This window comes from Acinonyx jubatus, chromosome A1, assembly GCF_027475565.1.
Source record: "Acinonyx jubatus isolate Ajub_Pintada_27869175 chromosome A1, VMU_Ajub_asm_v1.0, whole genome shotgun sequence".
Taxonomy (NCBI): Eukaryota; Metazoa; Chordata; class Mammalia; order Carnivora; family Felidae; genus Acinonyx; species Acinonyx jubatus.
The window spans coordinates 172,439,318-172,448,678 of record NC_069380.1 but is presented as its reverse complement, the minus strand read 5'-3'; the positions used below and the strand labels follow the sequence as shown (position 1 = coordinate 172,448,678).

The 9,361-nt window shown below is 44.9% G+C and overlaps 1 long non-coding RNA gene across 1 annotated transcript; it reads left to right on the top strand.

Moving 5' to 3' along the window:
* The first annotated feature begins 5,753 nt into the window (after positions 1-5,753).
* On the top strand, positions 5,754-7,174 carry LOC113603325 (uncharacterized). The gene is made up of 3 exons (XR_003424910.2): positions 5,754-5,910; positions 6,409-6,558; positions 6,817-7,174. It is a non-coding gene; the product is annotated as an uncharacterized LOC113603325 (long non-coding RNA).
* The last annotated feature ends 2,187 nt before the right edge of the window (positions 7,175-9,361 follow it).

The window sequence follows — 9,361 nt, the reverse complement described above, 5'->3', positions numbered from 1 at the left end:
TGGAACAAAGCGCCACAAACCGGATGGCTTGAACAACAGAAATGTGTTGTCTTACATTTCTGGAGCTGGAAGTCTGAGATCAAGGTGTCAGTGGGTCCCCTTCAGGAGCCCCTGAAGGCTGTAGGACAGAATTACCTCTTGCCTTTCCCAGCTTCTGGGGGCAACCAGCAGGCCCCGGTGTTCCTTGGCTTGTAGCTACATCACCCCAACCTCTGCCTCCATCATCACACGGCCTTCCCCCTGTCTCTTCTCTTCTTATAAGGACACCAGTTACTGGATTTAGGACCCATTGTCTAGGATGATTTCACCTGGAGATCCTTAACTAATTACATTTAACAAATAAGGACACATTCATAGGTACAGGGGTTTCCTGATGGCTGAGAAAGGCCCTCTGAAAAAGTCGGGTTGCAGCGAGACTCCTAACCTTGGCTCTTACCATCCCCTGAAGCCACATGAAGGAAGTCGCAGAGGACAGAGGTTAACTGCGGTGCTGGGGCTCAGTTCTAGCTCCAGGACTCTGCAGTCGGCTGGAAGAGACAAATGGAAGAGAGAGGTGCTGGACAACCAAGGGCCGGTGAACTGTGCTCACTGCCCCAGCCCCACGGAGCAGAACCCAGGGCCACCGAGAGGGAGCAGGGCTGGAGGGACCCTTCATGCACCCTCACTCTGCCCCCTAGTAAACATGACCCAGGAAATGTCTCGCGCTCTAACTAAGCAGATTAGCAACCTCTCCCAGTCAGGGAGAGGCCCCGGGAAGGTGTGGCAACAGAGGCAGGCAGACGGAGAGCCCACCCCCTCTCCTAGAGGAACAATAATGTGTTTACACGGCTGCCAGCCTTGTGCGTACTATTTCATGTGCCTTGTAAGAAAACATTATTCCATCTGCACTTCCCCATGTATCTAATCTAGTCTAGATACTTGTCACTTTTAATAGCTAATGAGATGACATCAACAAATTAAAAGGGAAAAAACAGACGATCATCTTTATAGATGCCAGAAACACGGGGAGTGAAATCCTACACGCGTTCCTGATTTTAAAAAATTAAAAAAAAATAAAAAATAAAACAAACCTCAGGAAAGCTGGAATGGAATGACGTTTGCACGGTCTGATAAAAGGCACCGAACAGAAACCCCCCGAACATCATGGTTAATATTGAAACAGTAGAAGCGTTCCTACTGAATACAACAGAGATGTCCGCCTGGATCAATCCTGGGTCGCATAAAAAGTATTAATAGTGGAAAGGAAGGCGCCATCACGAGTTGCAGACAAATTGCCGTCTATTAACAGTTCAAGAGAAGCAACTAAAAAAACCCATAAGGATCAAAAAGAGAATTCAGTAAGTTTGCCAGACCCACCCACTTAATAAATATTTAATGAATACTTACTGTCTGCCAGGCACTTTTCTAAGAATTTGGGACATAGTAAATGTGAAATGTAAATGTGAAATAGTAAAATAGTAAAATGTGAAATAGTAATATGTGAAATAGTAAATAGTAAAATGTCTCCCCTCAGACAGCTTACACATGACACTGCAGAGACCTAACATAAATCAATGACGATCAATAGCCAATGAAGAACACAGTGTGGGGGGGGGGGAAGGATCCAGTTCACAATCAAAAAGAAACCTCAAATCTCTAGAAATAAATCTATTGGGAGGTGTACTAGTCCTATGAAAAGAGCACTACATATATATACGTATACATATATATATATATACATATATACATATACATATATATATATATATTTGTTTGTTTAGTTATTTATTTTTTGAGAGAGAGCAGGGGAGGAGCAGAGAGAGCTAGAGAGAGAGAAAATCCCAAGCAGCCTCTGCACTGTCAGCGCAGAGCCAACGTGGGGCTGGAAGTCATGAACCGTGAGATCATGACCTGAGCCAAAATCAGGAACTGGACGCTTAACTGACTGAGCCACCCAGGCGTCCCTGAAAAGAGCACTTTAAATGTCACTGTGCTAATGACATTAAAGAAATATCATTGTAAATCGTTATGCTTCCCTGCTTCACAGAGGCACCCGGGGCTGTGGGAAGTCGAGCCATCTGCTTGAGTCACTGGGGCAGAGCTGGTGGTCAAGACCTTGTCTAGCTGATGTCGGGGCTAAGAGTGAGGCCACTGGGCCACACTGCCTGCCCCATGCCCTCAGTCTCCCTGCCTGGAGATTGGCAGTGCCCACACCTCTCCCCCAGCCTGGTTATGAATGAAATACCGCATTGAAAGCTCTTAACTCAGGGCATTAAGCAGGTGCTCGTTAAATGCTAGCTCCTTCATTCTAACCAGGAGAGGAATTGAGCTCCTAAGTCTTTATCAACACACTCGACGGCATAATAATAGGGGGAGAGAAGTATTTCCATCATGATCAATCAACACAGGCAGAACTAACTTGGGAGGCACGTGGGAGAGAGGTGGGTTTTTAAACAGATAGAACTTCTATTATACTGACTTGCTTAATGATTCACTGAGCTGTTTGATTTGAGCGACAGTGAATACGAGGGATGAAAATGCCGATCATTCGGAGCAGCTATGATTTGTGACTATATCACTGTGCCTTTTGAAGACAGAAGTCTCTTTGCCTCTGGAGTGAAGTGATTCATGGAAAGCGAGCAGGGGAAAGTCTGCAAATACAGAGCAGGAGGTGCAGGGACCCTCATGGATGCCCAGGGGAGCCCCCCAGTCCCCACATATTCCTGGAAGCTGACTGTGGTCTCATTTTACCCTCATTGTACATTACAGAAAATTAGGAAAACTCCCAAGAGAAGGAAAAAGTTCCCGGTCCTGGCACTAGTGTGAGATCTGCTACCATTTTAGTCTATTTCTTTCTGGCTTTTTCCTCCCCATCTGCATGTGTTTCTTTCCTTGTTTGCGTCATTGTAATCCTCCAGTTTTGTATCTGGTCTGAGTGTGAGTAGGGAAAGCGCAGACTTAGAAACCGGTGTTTAAATCCCTTCACTTGCCAGTGGAAGGACTTTGCGGTAGCTTTCTGTCATCTGTGAGCTTCTGTTTTCTCGCCAATTGAATGGGAGAATGGTAAGACCCATCCTGGAGGTCTTGGTCAGGGTTGATTAGATAAAGAAGGCGAATTGCCCGCATACAGTGGGCACTCCGTAAATGGTCCCTTCCATGCCCCCTGGGGATCTGGAAGGCCTCTGGTTGCAAAGGAAGAGCTGGTCCACCAGGATCTAGGAAGGGCCAGACATGAGGACCCTCCAGAGATCCTCACAATCCCTCACCCAGAATCAGGGAACTCTACGTAGGGGCCTAAACCAGATGTAGCTTAATCTCCTCTTCCGTCTCCAAAGACCTCCTACCAACATTCAAATTCCAGCATGATCTAATCTGATTGGACAGCTCAACGTGGGATTCTGCCCTTGGGTCACTCAGCCATGACTGCACAGAGATCAAAGCCAGGTTAGTCTTTGGGAATGGGTAGCCAGCTGCCTTAATTTTGATATTTGCCCTCGGATATTTTCATTTTACGTTGTATCCTATGCACTTTTTCAAGTAACCGCTGTTTCCTCATTACCACGTTTTTTAATGTTCCAGAAGAGTCGGTTAAGGTAATGGGGACTGCTGTTAAGTGATACTTCCCCACTATCAAAGAGCTAAATTATTTCTTGGAAGATGCACTATAGCTAAAGATAGTAATAAGTATGTATTTATCTCTTGGGGAAATTCCTAGAAATTGTGCAGCCTTCAAAATAGTTGAGGCCTAAACCTTCTGGTATCCAATCCTGATGTGTGGGAGTGTCCCCACACATCCAACAGTTCTCCAGCACCACCTGGGTGTTGTGCGATTCAGCTCGATTCCAACCCTAGCTACCTGGAGAGAGCGTCAGGTTCCACAAGTGAAGGGCTCAGCCCCGCAAGGCTGTCCCGCCCCGCCCCCGTGCCACACACACACTTCAGACTCAGCCATCCAGCCCAAGTTGCCACCCGTGCTTCTGACTTACTGGCTGTAGGTGGGAGGTTCCCACAACACCCTCGTCGGGTTTGATGTGCGAGAGAGGTTGGCAAAACCCAGAAGGGTGTTCTATTTACTAGGTTACCAGTTTGTTATAAAAGGTTTATTACATATAAAAGGAACATCCAGAAGGAAGACATTCAGAGGACAAGTCATGGGGAAGGGGGTGGAGCTTCTAGGCCCTCTTCAAACGTGCCACCTACCCCCCTGGCATCTCCACGTGTTCGCCAACCCAGAAGCTCCCTGGACCCCATCCTTTGGGGTTTTTTAAGAGACTTCATCACATACGCATCGCGGGGGAGGAAAAACAATTTTTCCTCAACCCTTTTAGGTTCGTGGATGAGACTCCCCGCCCTCCCCGTAAGAAAAGACAGATTAATAAGAGAAAAACAAACGGAAGCATAATCACATGTAAACCTCCCACAGGCATGGGAGAGACCCAGGAAAGCTGAGTCACTCCCAGAAATGGCCCAAGCCACCACTTTAAATAACAGCTCCAGATGAAGCGAAAATAAAATGTTTGGGGAGAGAGGGGAAGCCAGTTATGGGAGGTTACCAGGAAAAGCACCGTAAACAAGGGTAAGGTTGTTATGCAGACTTGAATCCTGGCCTTCTCCACTAAATAAGAGTTCCCAGAGATTTAGAGTCACGCTTCCCTTCCAGTACAAAAAAAGGAAGTCACCCTTACAAATAGAGATTTGTCTTTTAAATGCAAATGTCTTTTATGGAAGCACAACTTCTTTTCGGTTTCCAAAGCTCTTCTCCCGCTGCTATTTCTTTTTTTTTTTTTTAAGCTTATTTATTTATTTTGAGAGAGAGAGAAAAAGAGAGAGAGAGAGAGAGGCAGAGAGAAGAAGAGAGAGAATCCCAAGCAGGTTTTGTGCTGTCAGTGCACAGAACCCGATGCAGGACTTGAACTCCCATCCCAGACCCTGAGATCATGACCTAAGCAGAAACCCAGAGTCGGATGCTTAACCAACTGAGCCACCCAGGCAGCACCCACCCTCGCCAACTAATTCTTAAAAATAATCAGCCTAGGTGCACCTGGGTGGCTCAGTCAGTAAAGTGTCTGAGTCTTGATTTTGGCTCAAGTCATGATCTCAGTTTCTAGTATCAAACCCCAGGTTGGTCTCTGCACTAACAGCATGGGGAGCTTGGGATTCTCTCTCTCCCCCTCTCTCTGTACCTCCCCCATGCTCTCGCTCTCTCTTTCTCTCAAAATAAATAAATACATAAATAAATAAATAAATAAACAAACAAACTTAAGAAGAAATAAAGCAGTCTGTTACTAAAAAAAATAATAATAATAATCAAGTCTAAAATATTCCTATGTCAAGAAACATTTTTTTGGGGTAGCAAGTTCTATTCCCCTTCAACATGGTTGATTGAATCGTTGGCCATTGGCGACTGATTCAACTTCTAGACCCTCTCCCTTCCCAGGAGGCCAGGGGAAAGGAACAGAAGATTCTCTGATCCCCCCTGGCAACCTGCTCCCTGCTTAGCTTTTGCCCAAAAGATGCTCATTAACACAACAAAAGACACCTTTGTAGCTCTCAGCAATTAGGAGAACCCAAGAGCTTCAGGGGCTCTGTGGAGAAGGAAGGATGAAGACCAAGTATATACTATAAATCACAATGTCACAAGCTCCCAGCCTCTGAAGGGACTGAGCATTCCTCAGGGTGTTTGATTCCCCCATCGTCTGATTGGACAGGTCCATCGCTAGTCTCTGAGCCTTCCCCCCACCTCCTCTGAATGGACTGGACCATCCCTAGTGTTAGATTGCCCCGGACTTTAAAGGACTGGCCCATCCCTCCTCCCTGCACCGGGAACATACTAGTGATTTTATGACCTTTTCTGATTTCCTATCAGGTAGTCGACGGAACAGTGCGCAACGCATGACTGATAACTGAAAGTGACCTTGGCCTTGCCTCCAGGTGACATGAAAATGCTCTTTATTGGCTCACACTGAGAAATCATTAATAATAATCAAAATGTTCGGTGGGTAAACGTTTGTAAGATTTCATTATGTAAATTATACTGAGTCCCAAACTCAGAACACTCCAACCATTCCCCAGAATGTAAAGAGGAGCCTCAGGCAATCTTTATGGTTTACAAGAGACCAAAGGAAATAGTGCAGTGTCTGAAACCAGGTTGTGCCGACCAGAGAGGGAGTCAGGGCTTTGCTGGAGGCTGAGATTTGATGGCAGGGCTATCTCCACCTACCAGAATATCCAATGGCAGAGTGCAACATTATTCTAAAACTGGGAATTAAGTTCTTTCCTTTCCTTCTTTCTTACACAAGCTGGATGATAGGGATGCTATTCTCAAACATCGAGCATTTCCACAAAGGAAGTCCCTCCTTGGGGATGTTTTTGGTGATGGGAAATTTGGGCATTGCTGATTTAAATTGTTCTGTCATCCATTCATTCAAGAAACATTTGGTGAGCCCTTTCTAGGTGTCCAGATCGGTTCTAGTTTCTGGGGAAACAGCAGGAAATACGACATCGCTCACATCCTCATGAGTCACTATGCCAGTTCTGACCATCTAACGTCATCCAGAAGAACGTATATCCCATAAAGAGGTATCTGCAACTTCTCCAGTTTCACAAGTGGAACTGGGAAGAGACTGGTTCGAAAAGACACAGAATGGAGTTAACACAAGCATCGTTAGCTGCTCCCAGAGTGGCTGTGTGCAGGACTGTGTGGTCTACTCGCTATTCCAGGGGGAAGGTTCCCCTGGTGGGGTGGGTGGGGTTCGTATCATTACTGTTATTTACCATGTGTTAAATGATTTGTATTTATCAGGCTCTTTACAATACATCGTTTTATTTATACTACAGAGCATCCTCGTGAGTTGAGTATCATTATCATACCCAATATAGAGGGAAACTGCCTCACGTAACAGGAATCAAGTTGGTGGCTCATGGTCACGGAGCTGAGACGTAGCTGAACAGATTTAAACAGATGGATGTGACCACCATCTCGCCAGAGTCTCTATGACGGGCATCATCACCAGCAGCATCAGCAAAATCTCTAAGCTACAGTCAGACAGTTTATACTGGCATAAAGATAGATACGTAGATCGTCATCTTCGCCATCAAAATGGAGAATGGCTCCTCAGGGACCAGTAAGGAAATGACAAACAACCCAACGGGAAAATAAATAAATACACAAACACATAAATGAATGAATGAGTGAATGAATGAATAAATAAATAAATAAGCAAAGGATTTGAAAATTATTTCCCAGAGCAGTAAACACACACGAATCATAAACACGTGAGACACTGCTAAATCAGAGTAATAAAGGAAATGCAAATTACCAACACCCCCTCTACATTGGCAAAAACTTAACAAAGAAAACGTCTGGAAATACCAAAGTTTACAAGGAGAGGAACGAAGAAGGCTAATGGCAGTGTAAATTAATTAATGAAAATGATTGGTGGTTTCCTAGGTGTTTTTTTTTTTTTTTTTAATTTTATTTCAGAGAGCGAGCCCGTGATTGGGGAGAGTAGCAGAGGGAGGGAAAATCTTACGCAGGCTCTGCGTTCAGTGTGGAGCCCCATGTGGACTTGATCCCACAACCCTGGGATCATGACTTGAACTGAAATCAAAGGTCAGGCGCATAACCGACTCAGCCATCCAGATGCCCCCAGGGTTTTCTAGTTACTTTCAAGAGTCATATACCTTATGACCATTTTTATTTCATTCCTAGGTATGTACTCTCAGTAAATTCTTTTTTCTAATGTTTATTTATTTTTGAGAGAGAGAGAGAGAGAGCAGAGGAGGGGCAGAAAGAAAGGGAGACACAGAATCTGAAGCAGCCTCCAGGCCCCGAGCTGTAAGCACAGAGCCCGAAGCGGGGCTTGAACCCACTGTGAGATCATGACCTGAGCCAAAATCGGACACTTGATCGACCGAGTCACCCGGGCACCCCTCAGCAAATTCTTACATGTGTATCAGTTCAAAATAGAATTTTGTGTAATAGTGAAAACTGTAAAAAAATAAAAGTCCTACAAAAATGAAATAGATTAATAAATTATGGTTTGTACGCACACTGGAATAGTATACAGCTGTGAAAATGAATTATAGCTACTTGCATCAACACGGAAGAAGCACTAAAGCAGGTCATAGAATATAGGTACTGGAATTCCATTCATGTAATTTTAAAAATATAGAAGATATATATTTTCATCATCCCCCAAAAGAATTCTTATTTCCAGAGAGGGGAAAAAAATGCCTTTCCCTCTCTGAGCCAGGCACTCAGTTCCCCTGAAAGTATTTTAACCAGAATATGCTTTAGTCACCTGTCCTCATTCCCTTGATGCCCTGGGCAGATGAGATAGGACAGTGTGATGACCGATGACAAGCTCTTCCAATAGTGGGGAAGGGAGGGGGGAATTGAATATAGATCTCTTGTGTCCAATTTTCTCAGAGAGCTGATTAACCTGAAAGCCACATCTTGTCTTCTCTGTAATTTTCCTTGCTGTGTTGGGCGGGCAAGCTGGCAATGAAATAGCCTCAGGTCTGACGTCCCACTGGCTAAACACGGACAAAATCCAGACTCCCTGTGTCTCTCAGGACACTTGTTCCTAAAACGAGGTTAAGAGCAGCTACCTGGCCTCACCAGTGTTCTATTTTCAGCCTCCCTAATAAATATCAAATCAAATCAAGGCTTTGCCTGCAAAATGCTTTTACCTCCTACAGGACAAAACCATCCGAAGGATGTGAGTGTGCCCACCGCTTTAATTTTTAAATCACAAAAAACTTGTTTGTTGTTTTGTTTTTATTACGCAACAGCAGATGGTCTCCGTAAAGAAGCTGAAACTGCGGATATGTACAAAGATTTGGTTAAGCAGCAGACTTCAGTTCGGGTCATCATCTCCTGATTCGTGAGTTCGAGCCCCTCGTTGGGCTCTGTGCTGACAGCTCCGAGCCTGGAGCCTGCTTCGGATTCTGTGTCTCCCTTGCTCTCTCCGTCCCTCCCCCGTTCACCCCTGTCTGTGTGTCTCTCTCTCAAAATAAACAAACAAACATTAAAAAAACAAAAACAAAAACACATGTGTCAACTCACTAAGCGCCTATCTCTCTGCCAGGCTCCACCCTAAATGCTAGAGAAGCAGAGATGAGCCAGACTCTTCTCTGCCCTCAAGGAGCTCGCAGTCTAGTGGAGATATCAGAAACGTATGTAAATTGCTGAAAAATGTGTTTGACACTGAAAGGAGCTACATACTGTGATGCTGTGAACATGCAGAAAATGGCCTTGGGAAAATCCATGAAGGCTTCAAATAAGGCAGGACACTTGAAGAGTGGGCATTGAAGTATGAATAGGAGCTTGGCCCTAGAGGCGAGTGAGATCGTCTTTCCAGGTAGAATATGAAAGGCA